Here is a 21,062-nt window from a genome sequence, read left to right as displayed (position 1 = left end):
ATTGACTAATAAATTTATAAATGACACCTATTGAATGCACAACAAAGATGACAAAAGGTATAAATAAAAACCTATAAACAAAATTTTCATTAATTAAATTATAATTTGGAAGGTTGGGGTAGTAATTTTTAATTTATAAATAAAAAAACTCTAATTTGTATAAATCAACCAGTTCTTCAACCAATCTTTCAATTTTATTTTATTTTAATCTCATTTATTTGTGTTTTTATAATTTAATCTTATTTGTTTGTATGCTCATTCAATTACTTAGATTTCACTATATATATATATATATATATATAATAATCCAAATTTTGATTTTGAATAGATATCACTTTGATATCTTAGCATTTTTCATGTAAAAAAAAAAAAGTAAGCTAGCTTTAAGAAGTTGCAATGGAAGCTCTTGGACCATTGATGTTTTTTTTCCTATCCAAGTTGGTCTTTCCCATCATATTCAGTAGGCCAAATGATTGGAAATGATAAGGGCTGTGGGGCCATGTTGTGTTGTAAGAAGACTAGCATCATATGAAAACTGAGTCAATTCATTGTATTTTGGTTCAAAGAAAAAGAAGCAAAGGGACTTTAAAGTTTCACCGGAGGAAAAAGACTTTGAATTAATAGAGTCTATTGTAATTGCATTTTTGAACTTTGGGGATCATCAATGTAAAATGAAGACAAATCCAATATGAGGAAGATGGATCCATTGTATATCCAATTTATCAAACCACAACGATATTTTCTACATGGAATTGTAATTAATTTTCATTCTTCTCTTAATTTCGTTTATATTCTAATGTACCAATTATTCTTGACAACAAAATATTGCATGGCTCCCTTAATGGATTTAATCAAAGTATCTCTTGATATAAATTTAGTGGATGATGATTTTTCCTCCTTCAAAATTATTCTTTCTAAAGTGTTTTTGTTTTTACTTTCATGCCTATTGACCAATAATTTTATAAAATAATTTTATAAATGACACCTCTAAAATGCACGATAACAAAAAACCAAAAAAGACATAAATAAAAATCCATATATGCTTGATATTGATCAAACAATAATTTATTTTTTTTCTAAGAAAAAACTTCAAAAATTAAAATTTTTCAAAATTTCCATCAATTGAGTAACAATTTGGGAATTTTCTAATTTATAAATAAAAAACTCTAATTTGTATAAATCAACCAATTCTTCAAATAAATTGTATTTTAATTTAAAGTGGAATCAGTGTATAATAATTTAAATATGCAACAAACAAACAACTTTAAATAATAATTTATACTTTATAAATTATTTTTATAAAAAAAAGAAGAAATTAAGAGTAAGATGATAATAATTCTAAAAAATATTTTCAATTTTTATAATACTTGAAAAATAAAAATTTTCGAATTTTCAAAAAATTAGATACATGGACTCTAAAGGTGAATAAACAAAACTATTTATAAATTTATTTGAGTTTTTGAAAAATATTAAATAGTGGCCTAAATTACAATGAATGTGTAAAATCTAAGATTTTCAACATTGGAAATTCATAAGTTTTCACATAATTGATTTGATCTTTCCCACCAAGTGTACACAACAGGAAGTTTCACTGTCCTTAACGTATAGAAAATTATTGTACTTGGAGATTCTAGAAGGAAATGTAGGGGAGATTATTAATAGGTGATGGTTGTAGGAGACGAGAAAACGCAGACTTGACGAAGTCAATTTGGAAGGTTATGGCTCACAAACTTACAACTATCAGGAAGGAAATGTAGGGGAAATTATTAATAGGTGGTAGGTGCAGGAGACAAGAGAACGCAGACTTCACCAAGTCAATTTGTAAGGTTATGCAGTACTGTGCACCAGCTTACAGCTTTGATTATTAAGACCCCCCACCTTTTTTTTTCTTCAGAATTTCAAAATTTTTATTAAAATAATTATTTTTAAGTATTAAAAAGATTAAAAATATTTTCTTATGGGTGTAAGAAAACTACTTTAGTATTTAAAAATTAATTTTAATAAGTTATAATGATATGTATTTTTATTATTGTAAATAGAAAGAAATAATGCTTCAAAATGTAATTAATAATTATAAAGAATTTATTATATTAGATAGAGAAAACTTGTGTGAAATATTTATCTTAATTTCGTTTATATTCTCGTGTACCAAACACAACATACAAGTCAAAATAAAAAACTGTTTTTGAAAATAAACTAGGAAAATATGTTTTATAATAAAAAAAATATGAACAATTTTCAATTCTTAAAAACAATAAAATAAGATATTTTTAAAAAACATTTTAAAGTTGTTTTTATTTATTTTCATTTTTTATGGCCATGGTTTTAAAAAATAATTACATAAATGTAGAGAATTATTAAGAATGAAGTATAAAACTTTTTTTTTTGAAAAAAAAATTTAGAATATAAAATAGGTTAACAAAATTTCAAGTTTCCCAATAAACTTCTATTTATAATATATACAAAAGAGCTAAGTGTTTGAACTTTTTTCCCACCTAAATTACTAATCATCTCACTTTTATGTGCTCACATCCTTCCATTACTTTATTTAATTAATTTGGATAATGTTTTTCTCTTTTCAAAGATACTCATTTAGATAATGTTTCTCTTTAAAAAAATATAACATAATTTATTTAAAATAATTTTAACATAAAAGTTAAATATTATTACTAAAATTTCTAGATGAAAAATATAGAAAATTATTTTTTTCTATTTCTAAAAATATATTACATATAAAAGAGTGAAATGCTTGCCCGCTTTTTTTTTTTCTTCCTAAAATGTTCTTATTATCTCACTTATACGCACTTATGTCCTATTAATATTTTACTTTCTTATTTTATTTTATTATTTTATTTTCTTATTTTATTTAATTAATCTCTTTTTTAAAAGACAACTTGCAAATCAATTTAGATACTATTTTTTCAAAAAAAAATTTCCTTAAAAAACAACCTGAAAATTAAGTAATATTTGAGTTTATATTTGTAATCAACTATATATTTAGCAGAATGCTTAAGATTTGACACGATTGGAGCATGACCCACTAATACAAGCTTACACCTCTAAGAAAAATGAATGCCTACCTTCCCTGGCCGTGAGCTTTTGAGGATCTGACTAGTTCTCATGGAAGGTCCCTGAAACCCATCCCAAGCTGTGGAAGGAAATAATCACAAGAAAGAAAGATCAGCCAGGTCAATGTCAGCCTACCATCCATGTTTCAGATCTTGAAATACCCAGGGGCAAAAAAATCTCGACGAAAGTGAAGTATGTGAAGCTCAAGGAAATGAGAGGAGGTATGGATAAGATGGGCCTGAAACAAGCTTTAAAGACAAAGCCTTGTATACTAAGCCTCCAAAGCTTGGAGGAACTAGGGCTGATGTTGACTTCCAACGTGTTTGTTGGGAAAGGGTATTGACTTAAAGCGTATGTCTTGGGCTGCCATGATCAGCTCCTAATTATGCTTGACAGCCTCATAATATATATACTTGAAAATTAAAGGAAATGTTCCATGGCTCCCTCAATGGATTTAATCAAAGTACATCCTGATATAAATCTTAGCGGATAATGATTTTTCCTCCTTCAAAATTATTCTTTCTAAGGTGTTTTTGTTTTTATTTTCATGCCCATTGACTAATAAATTTATAAATGACACCTATTGAATGCACAACAAAGATAACAAAAGGTATAAATAAAAACCTATAAACAAAATTTTCATTAATTAAATTATAATTTGGGAGGTTGGGGTAGTAATTTTTAATTTATAAATAAAAAAACTCTAATTTGTATAAATCAACCAGTTCTTCAACCAATCTTTCAATTTTATTTTATTTTAATCTCATTTATTTGTGTTTTTATAATTTAGTCTTATTTGTTTGTATGCTCATTCAATTACTTAGATTTCACTATATATATAATAATAATAATAATAATAATAATAATCCAAATTTTGATTTTGAATAGATATCACTTTGATATCTTAGCATTTTTCATGTTAAAAAAAAAAGTAAGCTAGCTTTAAGAAGTTGCAATGGAAGCTCTTGGACCATTGATGTTTTTTTTCCTATTCAAGTTGGTCTTTCCCATCATATTCAGTGGGCCAAATAATTGGAAATGCTAAGGGCTGTGGGGCCATGTTGTGTTGTAAGAAGACTAGCATCATATGAAAACTAAGTCAATTCATTGTATTTTGGTTCAAAGAAAAAGAAGCAAAGGAACTCTAAAGTTTCACGGGAGGAAAAAGACTTTGAATTAATAGAGTCTATTGTTATTGCATTTTTGAACTTTGGGGATCATCAATGTAAAATGAAGACAAATCCAATATGAGGAAAATGGATCCATTGTATATCCAATTTATCAAACCAGAACGATATTTTCTACATGGAATTGTAATTAATTTTCATTCTTATCTTAATTTCATTTATATTCTCATGTACCAATTATTCTTGACAACAAAATATTGCATGGCTCCCTTAATGGATTTAATCAAAGTATCTCTTGATATGAATTTAGTGGATGATGATTTTTCCTCCTTCAAAATTATTCTTTCTAAGGTGTTTTTGTTTTTATTTTCATGTCTGTTGACCACCTCTAAAATGCGCCAAAAAAAAAAAAAAAGATATAAATAAAAACCCATATATGCTTGATTTGATCAAACAACAATTTTCTTTCTTTTTTTTCTTTTTTTTTTCTAAGAAAAAACTTCAAAAATTCAAGTTTTTCAAAATTTCCATCAATTGATTTACAATTTGGGCATTTTCTAATTTATAAATAAAAAACTCTAATTTGTATAAATCAACCAATTCTTCAACTAAATTGTATTTTAATTTAAAGTGGAATCAATGTATAATAATTTAAATATGCAACAAACAAACAACTTTAAATAATAATTTATACTTCATAAATTATTTTTATTGAAAAAAAAAATTAAGAGTGAGTTTGATAATAATTATAAAAAAACATTTTCAATCTTTATAATATTTGAAAAATAAAAATTTTCAATTTTTAAAAAAATTAGATACTTTTCATAAAATTAATATTAAAGGGACTCTAAAGGTGAATAAACAAAACTACTTATAAATTTATTTGAGTTTTTGAAAAATATTAAATAGTGGCCTAAATTACAATGAATGTGTAAAATCTAAGATTTTCAACATTGGAAATTCGTTGGAAATTCATAAGTTTTCACGTAATTGATTTGATCTTTCCCATCAAGTGTACATAACAGGAAGTTTCACTGTCCTTAACGTAAAGAAAATTATTGTACTTGGAGATTCGAGAAGGAAATGTAGGGGAGATTATTAATAGGTGATGGTTGTAGGGACAAGAGAAAATGCAGACTTGACGAAGTCAATTTGGAAGGTTATGGCTCACAAACTTACAACTGTTAGGAAGGAAATGTAGGGGAAATTATTAATAGGTGGTAGGTGCAGGAGACACGAGAACGCAGACTTCACCAAGTCAATTTGTAAGGTTATGCAGCACTGTGCACCAACTTACAGCTTTGATTATTAAGACCCCCCCCCCCCCCCCCCCCCCAACCTTTTTTTTTTTTTTTTTTCAGAATTTAAAATTTTTTATTAAAAAGAATTATTTTTAAATATTAAAAAGATTAAAGATATTTTCTTATTGATGTAAGAAAACTACTTTAGTATTTAAAAATGAATTTTAATAAGTTAAAATGATATGTATTTTTATTCTAGTAAATAGAAAGATATAATGCTTCAAAACATAATTAATAATTATAAAGAATTTATTATATTAGATAGAGAAAACTTGTGTGAAATGTTTTATTTCTAAATGTCCTGATAAGTTCTTGAGACTTGAGAGAAGTTAAGAAAAAAAAAAATTATAGTAAAGTTTTAAGACTAACATTATCAAAGTTATTTATGGTATTATTATGAATCTATTTGTGGACTCACGTTTTTCATGTGTGTTTTTATTTGATGACGCGACTCACTTTTTATTTGTGAAAAATTGATTTTTTTTGAAAAGTTTTGGAGTCGTAATTTATTTTTGTTTTATTTTTAAAGGGAAAATAAAATAAGAAATAAAAACATTAAGTATGACTCCTAAAAAGGAAAAACATGTTTGTGAAAACCAAATTTAGGTTTGGAGGTTAGGTTACCTATTAAAAATATACGGTGATAAGTTATAATACCCCTTTAAGATTAGGTTTCTACTAAATAAGTTACAGTAAACATGACCTTTGATTAGGAAATCAATGGATACCAAGGAATGATCAAAGGTGTACTATGGCTAAAGTACGCAATGGAAAGTGACCACACAAATAAGAGAAAATATATAGGATACGTATGTGAGCAACGAATCAATAATGCGTTATCGTGGAAACAAAGTTAGTGGACAAGTGCAGAATAATTGCATGCATGTCATAGATCAAGGTAAAAAATTAGTCTTATTCAATCAAATATAGCAATCAGAATCAACAATTGATTGGTGATGAAAAAAATGTTTATTCTCATGTAGGTTCTTTACTTTCTTATGTTGTGTCTTTTTATCTAATATAGTACATATCATATTTGCTAATACATGTTTATGTTTTATTTACACATAATATTGATTGCTTAATAAGTATATTTTAAGATGTTTGTTTCATTAATTGTACAATATGTAATAATTGATGTCATTACCATATCAATTTATGGAAACTTAATGGAAAGCTCTTGAAGAGCTCATATTATGTCACTAGTTGATTGATGTCATTACTACATATATGAATTTATGAAAACCTGATTGAAAGCTCCAGACAAGCTCATACTATGTCACTAGTTGATTGATGTCATTACTACATATATGAATTTATGAAAACCTGATTGAAAGCTCCAGACAAGCTCATACTATGTCACTAGTTGATTGATGTCATTACTACATATATGAATTTATGAAAACCTAATTGAAAGCTCCAGACAAGCTCATACTATGTCACTAGTGGCATGCAAATCCATGACATTCTATTAAATCTAGAATAATTTGAGATGACCAACTTGGTCTCATAGGGTGAACAGTGATGCATCAACTTCTTGAAATGTCAAATGGATATTCATTAAAGAACTAAATTTTTCTTAACTAGTGACTAATATATTTAAACCTTTGAAGGATATTATTACATGTTAAGCAAATTTCTAGTTTAACTCGCCATTAGGGGGAGGGAATTCAATTCCAGAAGAATGATGAGATATTAGATGGTATATACACTCTTTGTCTCATCTTTATCCCTATGCAAGGCAGTATGAACTAAAAGTTCAAAGGATTATTCATTTGTAAGGATTTGCAAATTAGTTACCTAATGCTTTCACAAATATAAAGAAAGTAACAAAGTCACATGTACCGACTGTGAATACTCTGACACATATTGATGTCCTTAAGGACAATTGAAGAATTCCATAGCAAGTGAATCTAAAACACGCTTGAAGCGTGATAGACTTATTAGCTCAAAGGATTCAGTTCCTAGAAAAAGAAAATGAATAACATATGAAAAGCTTGACACTCTTGAAGAGTTCACAAATATGAAAGGGTTAAATGATGAAACCTAACTTAATAAACTGTTAGCCCCTGAAAAGGCAAAAATTAATTAAATACCAGTATCTAGAACTAAAGAGATCTTAATGAGTCACATGGTAGAAACAAAGAATCGTAGTGACATTATTATAGACAATATATTTGCATTCTAAGTGGTTATGGACATCATGAGAAATGTTGAAGATCAAGAACCAAAAACTATGGATGAATGTCGAAAAATGAATGATTGACCAAAATGGAAAGAAGAAATCAGAATAAAGCTAAACTCATTAGCAAAATGAGATGTATTTGGACCTATAGTTCAAACATTTGGAAACATAAAGCCTGTTAAATATAAATGGGTCTTTATGAGAAAGCAAAATGAGAATGATGAAGTCATAAGATATAAAGCACGACTTGTTGCTCAAGATTTTTCTCAAATACCTGGTATAGATTATGAGGAAACTTATTTCCCTGTAGTGGACGCAATCACATTTTGATACTTAATAAGTTTAACGGTCTCTGAAGGACTAGATATGTGTTTCATGGATGTTCTTACATCCTATTTATATAGGTCTATAAATACTGACATAGATATGAAAATCCCTGAAGGATTCAAATTGCCTGAAGCAACTAATCCAAAGCCTCGCAACATGTACTCAATCAAATTACAAAGATCTCTATACAAATTAAAGCAATCCAGACGCATGTGGTATAATCTTTTGAGTGAGTATATGTTAAAAGAATGATATATGAATAATCCAATTTGCATGTGTTTTTATCAAGAAATCAGAAACTAGGCTTATAATAATTGCAGTATATGTGGATGATTTGAACCTTATAGGGACTCCTGAAGAGCTCACAAAACATCCAATTATTTAAAGAAGAAATTTGAAATAAAAGATTTGGGAAAAACAAAATATTGTATTGGCTTGCAGATCGAGCATTATTCAAGTGACATATTAGTCCATCAATTGACATATATAGAGAAAGTATCAAAACGATTTTATATGGACAAATTGCATCCACTTAATTCCCCCATGGTTGTTCATTCACTTGAAGTGAATAAAGACACGGTTCGTCCTAAAGAAAAAAATGAAGAATTGTTTGGTCCAAAAGTACCATATCTCGGTGGAATTGGTGCACTAATATATCTTGAAAAGTGTACTAGACTAGACATAACATTTTTTTGTTAACTTGCTAACAAGATACATTTTTGCCCCAACTAGAAGACATTAGAATGAGATTAAACATATATTGTGATACCTTTGTGGAGCCAGTGACATGTGTTTATGTTATTCAAAAGAATCAAAATCCCAATTGATTATGTAGATGTAGGATATCTTTAAGATCCCCATAAAGTACTATCCTAAACGAGATATGTGTTTACTTATGGTGGTACAACAATATCTTGGAAATCAATCAAGCAAACAATGGTAGCCACTTCTTCAAATCATTTAGAAATCCTTGCATTTCATGAAACAAGTCGTGAATGTGTATGACTAAGGTCAATGATTCAACATATTCAAGAAACATCCATTAGAGGTAGTGCAACCAAATTACATGAAGATAATGTTGTTTATATTGCACAAATTAAATGAGGATTCATAAAAGGTGATAGAACTAAGCATATCTTCCTTAAATTCATATATACCCACAAGCTTTAGGAGAAAAGTGAAATTGGTGTTCAGCAGATTCGATCATGAAATAATCTAGTAGATCTATTCACAAAGGCGTTACTAATTGAAGAGTTGAAGAAATCATAATCATGTCTACAAGAGAGGGAGAAAGCTAATATGGATATGTTGCACTTTTTTTCCTTTCGTCTAGTTTTGTCCCACTAGGTTTTATTGACAAGGTTTTTAATAAGATAGTTACCATATCCTTATGATCATCCAAGGGAGAGTGTTATAAAATATGAGATTCTGTACCACTATGGTAACTTGTGAATGACCATTCATATATATATGTGGACCCTGTATTTCTGCGCATGTGCTCCCACTCAATGACGAACTCGTTTTTTATTTGAAACAAGGATTTATTTATTTATTTATTTTTAGAAAATGACTTGGAGTCGCCACTTATTTTTGTTTTATTTTTAAAGGGAAAACAAAATAAGAAAGAAAACCCTAAGTGTGATTCCTTATTTGGAAAAGATGGTCTGTGAAAAACCAAATCTGGACTCGGGGGTCAGGTTACTTATTAGGAAGGTATGGTGAAGACCGTAGCACCCCTCTAAGCCCCTAAAATGGGTCTTTACTAAATAGGATGAAGAAAGTATAGCAATTGGTGAGGAAATTAATGGATACCAAAATGATCACACATTGGAAGCCAAAACATGCATAAAGAAATAGTCAAAGAGAGAGTGCGAGCATACCTCAGTAGCAAGCAATAATGCCCTATCATGAAATGGGGTTAGTGTACAATAATAAGTACAAAATATATCACATGTGTCACTAAACAGAGTAAGAAACCATCACTGATGGATATTGCACTTCACTTAAATTTATTTTTTAAAAGAAAACATCAATGATGTTGGACTCCCACCGAAGGCCAATTTATTTTTGCATGAATTGATTCCATAAACTCCATCATTTGGAATTATAGAATTTGATTCATGCTTATTTTAAAACTTTTTTTTTTTCAAAAAAAAATGATGAAGATATGAAATGATGTTTGCCGGAAAGAAAATAGTAGCAAATTTTATTGAAATATGAGATTTTTGGTGATCCTAAACACTAAAGAAGAATAAAAAGTTAAAAAGTTGAAATTATTTGAGAATTAGGAATTTGAAAATTATTTGAAAACTGGAGTTTGGAAAATTATTTTTAACATTAAAATACCAAGAAACAAGAAGATGACGAGTGGCCATTGGGATTGCATGCCAAAGGTGACCATGCAAAGTGGGAACGCTTAAGGATGGGCCCAGGGTGGAGAGGAGCTTGTGACAGGTTAAATGGTAGACTGTTTGGAGATTGTGGTATCTTAACCTTCATCATAATGTGTAGCAATACTCAGTCCATACTTTTGACCCTTGCCAATTGTTGCCTTCAAACTAGCTATGTCGGCAATGGCTTACCAACTAGACAATTCTCCTCTTACACTCATCATAAGAGCCTATATATACAACTCATAGATGTATGTTCAAGGCTTTGAATCACTCCATTGATCATTAGGAATCTCTCCTTAAGGTCTCCCAATCTAAGCGGACTGTTACTTTCCCAGATAGCTTGAAAATGATCTAGTCTGTACGGCTCTGAGATTCTACTGTGCATGAAATACCACATTCAACTTTACTCAAAGTTTCCTTGTCACTAATGGAGTCATCTAGACCGCTATAAGCATGGACAATGGGGAGAAAAACGCTCAAAACATTCTCCAAATAATAGTGATTCTTCCCAAAGTCTTGGAAACAAGTTCCGTTTGGGTTCTCATTGCCATCATTGATGCCTAATAGCTTCATATGAGTATGAGACCCTTGGAGTTGCCCTTTATCTTTGCCTTAGTCACCCATACCTATTGGTAGATGAGCCATGTCATATTTCTTGCAACAACTCTTCTGGGTGTGGATTGCGGAAGCAATTCCGAACTTTTCAAAACCCATGAATCTTGAACAGATATGAAGCTGCCATTGTGGATGTTATATGGTGAGTACGAAGAATGAACATGTATGCATAGTTTATGCTGGTACAGATCTGTAAATGAACTACATCATTTTACCAGCTACAAACGAGATGCTTAGTGACTCCTAATATTGCAAAGTGGCCCTGCAAGTTGAATCCATGTGTGTGTGATTCTGGGATGGAATGGTTGATGGGCAAATTGTGTGAGGATTACAAAACTTGAACTCTCATCGTAATGTGGGGGTTGCCAAGTATTGAAGATGCTATGATGAGGAACAAGTAGAAACATGACATGTGTGCATTGAAGTGGCCACGCATGTGGGCTGGGTGCCCATGGGAAAGATCACAAAATCATCTATGCAATTAGCAGCCAAGGATCTTGGCCCAATAAATCTGGAATTGAAAATTGCCAAGCAATCTTACAATAGGATCAAGTCATTTTTTGGGGTCTTTGAGCTTCTCACAAAGGCCTTGAATGAAAGAGTCCCATGAGGGGGGTGAATTGGGTGTTTAATTTTTTTTTTCAAGCATAAAAATTCAAGTAAAAGAAGTACAAATATAAAGAGATAGAGTTAGAGAGAGCAAACACAACGTTTATAGTGGTTAGACACCTCTTACCTATGTTCACTCTCCTCAAGCTCCTACTTGAGTGAGGGTTCTACCATCCTTGAAGCTTCAACCAAGTTTCCATTACACTTAGATTCCGACTCTATTGGGCTCTTACACAATCCTTCAAGTCTTTACTCACTTAAAACTTTTAACACTCACGAAAGCACTCAAAATATAGATGGAAATCTCTTAACTAAGCATAATAAAGGCTCAAATATGATTGAAATGCTAAGAGGAATGACAAGGGTGTACTAAAGAGTATGCAATTGAGGATTCAATGCAGCAAAGAGAGAATAAAAACTTTTGAGTGAAGAATAGGTAGTTAAACAATTAAATGCAGGTCTTTTCCTCATAAATAAAGTAGAGCTTTCAATTTATAAGTTTCTAGTTTCGGGAGCCAAAAATGCTAAAAAGTAGTCTCTATTGGTCAAGTTGGGTGTTGATTAGTGGAGTTGCTATTAGGTAGTAAATGCATGATAGGTAATCATTGGGCCTGGATCGGACGTTGATCAGGAGGATTTTCCCATCGATTGGGAATGCATAGCTACTGGAAATGAGAGAAGATTTTTTACATTCCTCGACTAGTCCTCAACCGTGGTCAACCTATATTTTGGCTTGAAAACCTTTTTTTTTTATTTATTTCACTTCTGATACTTAAGCAAGGTCTTTAAGAGTACTAATAAGTTAAATTTAAAACAATTTGCCTAAGGTTTGTATAAGAAAACTTGAATTTTAATGAAAATTTAACTTTAATGCATAAATCAAGTTTTAAAATATGCATGAAAGATATGAAAATCCTAAGTGCACCCATGCATTCATCTTACATATGTTTCATAAGATTGTAAAGTTTTATATATACCTCGATCTTGCATTCAATTGGTCATTTGATGATTTTCATGGATATCCTTTTGAATTTCCAAACTAAAACCTAAAATTATAATTCAAAATGATTAACAACTTAACTATAGTATATTATCATCAAAACATGATTAAGAGAACTCTTGGGCTAATACATTTAATAGGAAATATAAAAAAGTGATAAATAAAATGATAATTCAATTTTTTATATTAAAAAGTCATTTTAATGGGAATAATAAAGAGATATGGATCCTATCATTATTAATTATTATAAACTAATAATTAAAAATAATTTAAAGTTAATTTATATTAAAAAAATCATTCGGGAACAACAAATACGAAGGGATATGATAGAAATAGAAAGGGATACAATATTATATACATAATTACTAAGTATTAAAAATATGATATACATCATTACTAAGTATTAAAAATTAATTAATTTACGATACTACGGATACTATCTATTAAAAATTAAAAATTAAAAATTTAAATAATTTAAAATAAAAATTAATTGTTGATATTCTACCCCTCAAGATTTATCATATTATTAAGTATTAAAATTTAATTTTACAATAGGAAAGATACTATCTATTAGAAATTGAAAATTAAAATTAATTTTCAAAAATTAAATTGATCTACATATCTACATTTATCATAATAATAAATTTCAATTTAAATAATTTAAATGAAATAGTGGTAAAATTAAATATTTAAATTATTAAAAAAAATACATAACCTATACGATAGGTATAAAAACTAAGTTAATTACTTAATTATAAAAATATAAAAAATTTAAAGAAACGTAAAAGAGAATCTTATATTATTATAATATATTATCTATTAATATAATATATTGGATTTATGTGTTTACAAATATTATTTATTCATTGATATTGTATTTTTAATATGTTATTTTATATATTATTTTAATTAATTTTAATTTATTTATAAATTATTTAAAGCAAAAAATTTATTATCAAACTACTATTTTTTAATAATGAATGTATATAGACAACTCCTAAATTTAATTTAAATTATTTTTTTGGCAAAAAATAATTCACTTAACAATTATCTTCATAACGTTATCCCTTTCCATTTGAGGGGTTTCACCAATATGATTTGTTAATCTATTTTTTCAAATAATTAATAATAATAAATAAAATGAGAATTCGATTTTTTTTATTAAAAATGTCATTTCATTGTGAATGGCAAAAAGATATGATACCAATCACTTTTACTTATTAAACATTAAATTATTAGTATTTTAGAAATTTGATTTTTATAATTACCATTATAAATTTCAATTTAGGGAATTTATTGCAATAGTGATTTGCAAAAAATTAAAAGATATGTATAAACAACAACTTCAAATGTGAGCTCTTATGCAACATAATGATAAAAATAATTATTATTAAAAAAAATTAGACATTAAACGATATTCTACATATTTGTTAAAGTTATTCTAATAATTTTTGAGTTAAAATAATTTATTTAAAGTAATAATATGTAGAAATTTTCTGGATGAATAGAAATAAATTTTGAGTTAAAAAAATTATTTTAAGTAATAATAGGTAGGAAATTCTAGATGATTGTAAAAATAAATTTATATGTAGGTTTTAACTTTTATATATCCTAATTAATAAATTCAAAAGGATTTTTTTTTTTTTGAAATACTAAATTATTAATATTTTTTGAATTTGATCTCTAAGAGTTATGATGACTAAAAAAACTAAAGGTTCACGTTACTATAAAAAGGTAAATACATATAGTATATGAATAAGAGATCAAAAATTGTGAAAGCAACATTACTCAAACATCACCCATGTGCATCACATGTGTTCTATGGCTAGTATGAATAAATGAACAAAAATTGTCTTGATTCTTTTCTTTTGACTAAGCTTTTTACACCAAAAGAAACAAAAATTAACTATTAATTAATTTTATGTAAATTATAAATTTTATTTTATTTTGTCTAAAATTGAAGTGTAATGATTATTTTATATTACTTTTTATCTATATTTGAAACAAATTCAAATATCTCCAAATGTTATAAAAACCAAACAAAACATCCACTTAATCATTATCATTCCTTGTAATAATTTTTATCTAAAACAATTTGTGAAGGTAAGCAAACTTATTCAATGAAACTCTTGATGATTATGAAAAGAAGAAATAAACCAGCTGTGGACCCCGCATTTCGGCTCATGCGTTTCCCACTCAATGGCGAGCTCAATTTTTATTTGAAAAAAAAGATCTTTATTGATTAAGGAAAATGACTCGGAATCGCCACTTATTTTTGTTTTATTTTTAAAGGGTAAACAAAATAAGAAAGAAAAACCCTAAGTGCGACTCCTTATTTGGAAAAGGTGGTCTGTGAAAAACCGGATCGAGTTCGGGGGTCAGGTTACTTATCGGGAAGGTACGGTAAAGACCATAGCACCCCTCTAAGTCCCTAAAGTCGGGTCTCTACTAATAAAATGAAGCTGACATGACAATCAATAGGAAAATCAATGGATACTCGAGTCAATTATGTACATATGGGAATCAGAACATGCATAGAGAATAACCAGAATAGGAACGGATGCATACCTGAGACACGAACGAGCGATGCGCTATCATAAAAACAGAGTCAATGCACAATATAGAGCACGAAATATATCACATGCGTTACCAAACATAAATTAAAATTGTTCGAAGGAAAACTAGCTTTTTGAAATTCATTTTGAAAATTGGAGTCTTAGAGATTATTTGAAAATTGGATTTTTAAAAATTAAATATAAGAATGAGAATTTTAGAAATTAAATTTGAAAGAAATTGGAATTTCAGAGAACTAAATTTGGGAATCGGAATTTTGAATAATTATTTAAAGACAGAATTTTAATAAATAAATAAGTGAATAAATAAATGAATGGAATAATAATAATGATGAAATAATAAAGATTAGGTAAATAATTGCAAAAAATAGAATTTTAGGGATTGGAGATTGAATTTAGAGATTTAAATTTTGGGAAATTATTTGGAGATGAGATTTTAAATGTATGAATAAGTGAATAAATAAATGAACGGGATAATAATAACAACGAAAATAATCATTAAATAGCTGAATGTGAATAGTGGAATTTTTTAGATTGAAAATTAAATTTGGAAAACGGAATTTTGAAAAATTGAACTTTGATGCTTGGAATTTTTTAAAAAGAAATAAATAAATAAATAAGAAATAATAATAATAATTAACAAAAATGATATTTAAACGAATAAACGTGAATAGTGGGATTTTTTAGATCGAAAATTAAATTTGAAAATCGGAATTTTAAAAACTTACTTGAAAGTGGAAATAAATTTGAGGATTAAGTCTAAGAAAAGGGCATTTTGAAGATTTATTCGAGAATGAAATTTTTGAAGATTTGATTTGAAAGGAAATGGAGTTGCGAAAATTTATTTGAAGGTGACATTTTATAAAAAAAAAAAGATGAAATTCGGAATTATGGAACTTTTGGGATATTAGAATTAAAAATTGGATTTTAGGAAAACTAAATTTATAGTTTAAATTTATAGTTAGAGTTCTAGAAAATTATTTCGAGAATTGAATTTTGAAGAATTAAAATTAAAATATTGGAGTTTTGGAAAATTGAATTTTAGATCTGAAGTTTCGTAAGCTAAATTTAAAAATCGTATTTTACGAGATTATTTTGGAAAGGGTACGTGTATATATATATATTCTTAAATAAAATAATGAATGAATAAATAAAATAAATAAAATAAATAAATGAATGAATTCGGAACGTTGAGATTTTTAAAAGAATTATTTGATAACAGAACTTTCAAAAAATGAGATTTTTAACATGAAAAAAAAAAAAGGAATTAAGAAGATGGCACTTGATAGAAAAGAGAAAAAAACTAATAATAAACCCCCTTGAGGCCTACTGGACCCGTGCCACTAATGAATAAAAAAATAATAAACTCATGTCTTTGACTTTTATTCACCAATTTCTTATGCCATCAGTGGGTTGCCTCCAATTACTTAGACATGCCATCAGTGAGAAACAATCAGCAAATCTCGTTATCACTGTTGCTCCAACTTGAACTCAAAGAATAAATTTGAGTTCCCTCTACAGAAAGAGCAAACAGAGGTTCACTGTCAAAACTAGGTTCATTAACCAATCCAAAGAATACTCTCACTGAATAATGCTCTCAGGGCACCCTATTGATAACGTAGCGATTTTTAGGACCCTTAGATGGAGGAAAAAAATAACAGAGAGTTTTAGGGGGAAGAGAAATGAAACTGGGAGTTGTGGCATTAGCAGGTATACCACCTGAAAAGATGAGATTGTGTTGGTCGGAGACGTCAGCGCTCCTCCATTATCTGCATCCCCGGTCGCCGCGACATCCACCAGAAACCGGTTCACGTCCAGTGCTCTCTTGGATCCATCTGATGAACTGGGTTTGCATGGTCTCCCATGCACGTGGATGGGTGAACTTGGAACCTGAGTGAAGGCTTTGGAAGAATCTTGGACTGCCATACATGCGTCTAGGAAGGAGATAGGGAGTGGAATATGCAAAGGAGTGTTCGTGAAGATGAGATAAGTAGCGGGTGTAATGGGTGAGTGGTAAAACGGCATGCATGAAGGGTATGTGGAAGGTTAGAGAAAGAAGTGGGTATGAATATTGAAAGGTGGGCATGTGAGATGGGGTAGCCTTGATAGTAGAGATAGAGGGCATGTTGATCTTCCATATTGAGGACAACATATTCTGAATGCATGAAAGAACCATGGCTACAATACTATGAATCCGAACCTTGGGACACTTGGGGACGCAAGCGTAAGCTACTCTGACGAGCGTCGCCATGGCTGGAAGAGGTTGAAGACTCAAATGGGAAGTTCCATCACCATTGTTACATGAATACGGACTCTGTACAGTGGCCCATAGGTGCAATTCTATCACATGAAGGCCTAAGTCCCTCAAACATGGGTAAACTCCTTTTTGGAATCATTGGGGCAGTCACTTCTTCCATTTCTGGGTGATTGGAGAAATTGGAGAATGAAGGGCTTTTGAAAGACGCTGGAAATGGAGAATGGAAGAGAGTTTGTGAAAGTTTACCTAGCCATGCACTGCCATGCATAGGCTACATCTTCTCCATGGCTGACTATTGAGAACAGGGGAGAGTAGCAAAACAGAACACAAAATAGGAACCAAAAATGACCCTCGAGAGCCGCTTTTCACATTTCAATCCATGAGCTTTTGAGGCAAGGTTGAACCAAAAATAGATTTCAAATAATTTTCAAAAAGAAATCAAATCATGGGAGAACAGAGAATGGCTAACAACTCATGAAAGAAAGAAGAAAAAAACTCGAAAAAAGGTAAGCCCAGAAAATAGGTTAGCAACCAAGCACAACATGAATGTGAACAAACTTCAACATCGGGACAGAATCCAAATAATCAGAAAGTACAATAAAAAAAAAACGGCATGAACTCGAAAGACAATGGCTTATAGGAACAATACCTGAGACGCCTTCTTTCAAAATGGCTCCTCTGTGTGTGTTTTCTTCTCACTGATCCTTCAGAATATTAAGCTCCTCCATGGAAAAAAATCTCCCGTAACCAAAACGTCCCTTACTCTCCTATGGTTAACTTGCCCTCTCGGATCTCAAAAAGAGGAGTATCCACTTCATATCTTGTTTTTCCCCCGTCTGCCGAATCCCCCTCTCTGTTCCCTCTTCTAGATATCCGATTCCCTTTTCCTATATCCCTTTTTCTTTTCCTGTTTTTTAATTTCCATAGCAAGCCACTACCAGCTTCACTATTGCTCCACTCAGCAAGTATGGCCCCCCTGACTACCAGCATGGCCGGCCATCTTGACTTGCTGCCTCCACCAGCTCGTCTCATGTGTCGGGAAGGGGTCCCCCCATTTGCCTAGGGTGCTGCCAGCTGCTAGTGATGGGAAGGCACCCTCCTAATGTTATAAAAACCTTAAAAAAAAAACTTAAAAGTCCCCGGCTCTTGAAAGGGGGTCTACAAATATGCCCCTCTTCGGTAGAGTTCACAAGTGTAAGGAACATGAACACTAGAGTGAGAAGAAAGTGCGAATGATGAGTGGAACGGAGTAAACTCTACTGAAGAACCAAAGAGACCTCCCCACAGGGACACCGGTGAAACACGAACTCACTCAGGTCAATAGACGAACACAAAGACTCTAATCCTAAAAGAAAAAGGATGTCCTAGGGTGACCTTGAAAAACACTGGAGACCTAAACTCTCTCTAAGACATCTCCACAAGTGACTCGAAAAACCATATCAAAGATGAGTAACGGTCGAACCACTCTGGAGTACCATAAAGAAAGTGCCCCAAGAAGACTGCCCCAAGGGAACTACATGAAAGTGTCAAGTGTAAGGTGCCCAATGACGTGACCGAAGTATGCGTCGTAAACTCGAAGGACTACGTCATGAGCAATGAAAAGAGAAATCTGGAAGAGCAATGACGAATAAGCGATAAGCACAGGGTAGCACGATGAGGAAAACGAGGATAGATGCAAAGCCATGAAGGTAAGACGTGTAATACCACCGAATATGAATGCCAGAGACTGTGACCCTGAATGATACAGTCGAGGATAAATGACTCTGAACGTCAAAACACGGGAAGATGGTGACTCAAGGTCTTCGAATGAATGTGTACAATGGCTTCGAACACCGAATGTCGACTGAAGATGTGGCTCTGAACACTGAATCGAAAGTGGACAATGGCTCTGAACGTCAAACTGGGAAGTGATGATGATGGCTCTGAATGCTGATATTGATGAATGTGACTATGAACGTCAAACTGAGGAGTGATAACAATGGCTCTGAACGTCAAACTGGGAAGTGATGATGGCTCTGATCACCGAAACAGAGAATGCGACAATGATGGCTCTGAACGCCAAAACTGAGAAGTGATAACGATGGCTCTAAATGTCGAACGAAGATGTGATGATGGCTCCGAACGCCAAGAATGGAAATGTCGATGGCTCTAAACGCTGACTGAGAAGTGATAACGGCTCTGAACGCCAAATTGAAAATAGTGATGGCTCTGAACGCCAAAACTGAAAATGATGATGGCTCTGAACGTCAAACTGAAAATGATGATGGCTCTTAATGCCAAAACTGCGAAGTGATGAAGGCTCTGAATGCCAAACTGAGAAGTGATGAAGGCTCTGAACGCCAAACTGAAAATAGTGATGGCTATGAATGCCAAAACTGAAAAGCGATGATGGCTCTGAACGTCGAAGGAAACCGACAATGCGATAGTGATGGCTCTGAACGCCAAAACTGAAAACTGATGATAGTTCTGGATGCTGAAACCGAGAATGTGACTCTGAACGTCAAACTAGGAAATGGTGACGGCTCTGAATGCCGAAACTAAAAAGTGAAGATGACTCTGAACGTCGGAGCTGAGGAGCAATGGTGATGACTCTGAACGTCAAAGTGAGAAGTGATAACGGCTCTCGACGGTAACTATCTGTGAATCCATATCCCTCTGATCTAATCTCTGGTCTAACTGGTCCGATACCCTGATCAATCTACCCCCAACTCTGATCCAAGAAGTCGAACCCAGACTGAGCGTATCGGTACTCCTACAACAGTGGAAATACTAGATAAGATGCGGGGTAAAGGAAACTTCACAAAGAATGTCTATCAAGTGTGTCAAAAGGTAGCTTGGAAGCAATCAAACTGATATCCAATCCTGAGCAGATATATAAGAGACTATTGCGAAGGTAACCAAACCTGTTACTACTGAACCGGCTCTGAAGGCCCACAGATGCACCCACGTGTTTGGGAAGGAAAATTCTAATTGAAATGTCTAAGGCTCAAACTACAAGGTCAAGGTGGCTCTAAAAGGAGATAGGTGGATTTTAAAAGATCCCTAGCAGAAGCGATCGTGCCCTCCGGTGGTACGCAACCCTCTGCACGCCTCCGAAGAGACGGGGCGCTTCCATGCAAGGTGGTCATTACCTCCACACATGCACTACCTCGACATCCCAGGGGGTTTCCTATGGTGAAACCTCTCAACCTCTCAATGCTCAATGGTCAACTAAAGTGCACAGTGAATGGTGTGGGTGCATCCGAAAACCCTAAGAATCTAGAGCAGAAGAGGAAACACACTGGTCGCACGACTATCCATGAAACCGAGCTCGGGGCTATACAGGTCTTCAATGATCGGACTCCAATCGACATCAAAGTGTCGCTCTCTTCCAGAATGCTCCCATGCATCGATATAGCCCGTCGCTAGACCCTACTCCTAATCTCTGGCTCGGTCAGAGAGCAAGCACATAGAAGGTCTCACACTTGCAATAATGAGAACCTAGATGGAAGGAATGACCGAAACCGAGAGAGTTGGAGGTAGGGAGATAGAAGTGAGACCCACATAGACAGACGACATGAAATCATGCAGAGGGAGGGCAGTCATGCATCATACAGTCGGGTAGAG

This window comes from Vitis riparia, chromosome 9 (genome assembly GCF_004353265.1).
Source record: "Vitis riparia cultivar Riparia Gloire de Montpellier isolate 1030 chromosome 9, EGFV_Vit.rip_1.0, whole genome shotgun sequence".
In the NCBI taxonomy this organism is placed as follows: Eukaryota; Viridiplantae; Streptophyta; class Magnoliopsida; order Vitales; family Vitaceae; genus Vitis; species Vitis riparia.
Note: the sequence above shows the minus strand (reverse complement) of the source record.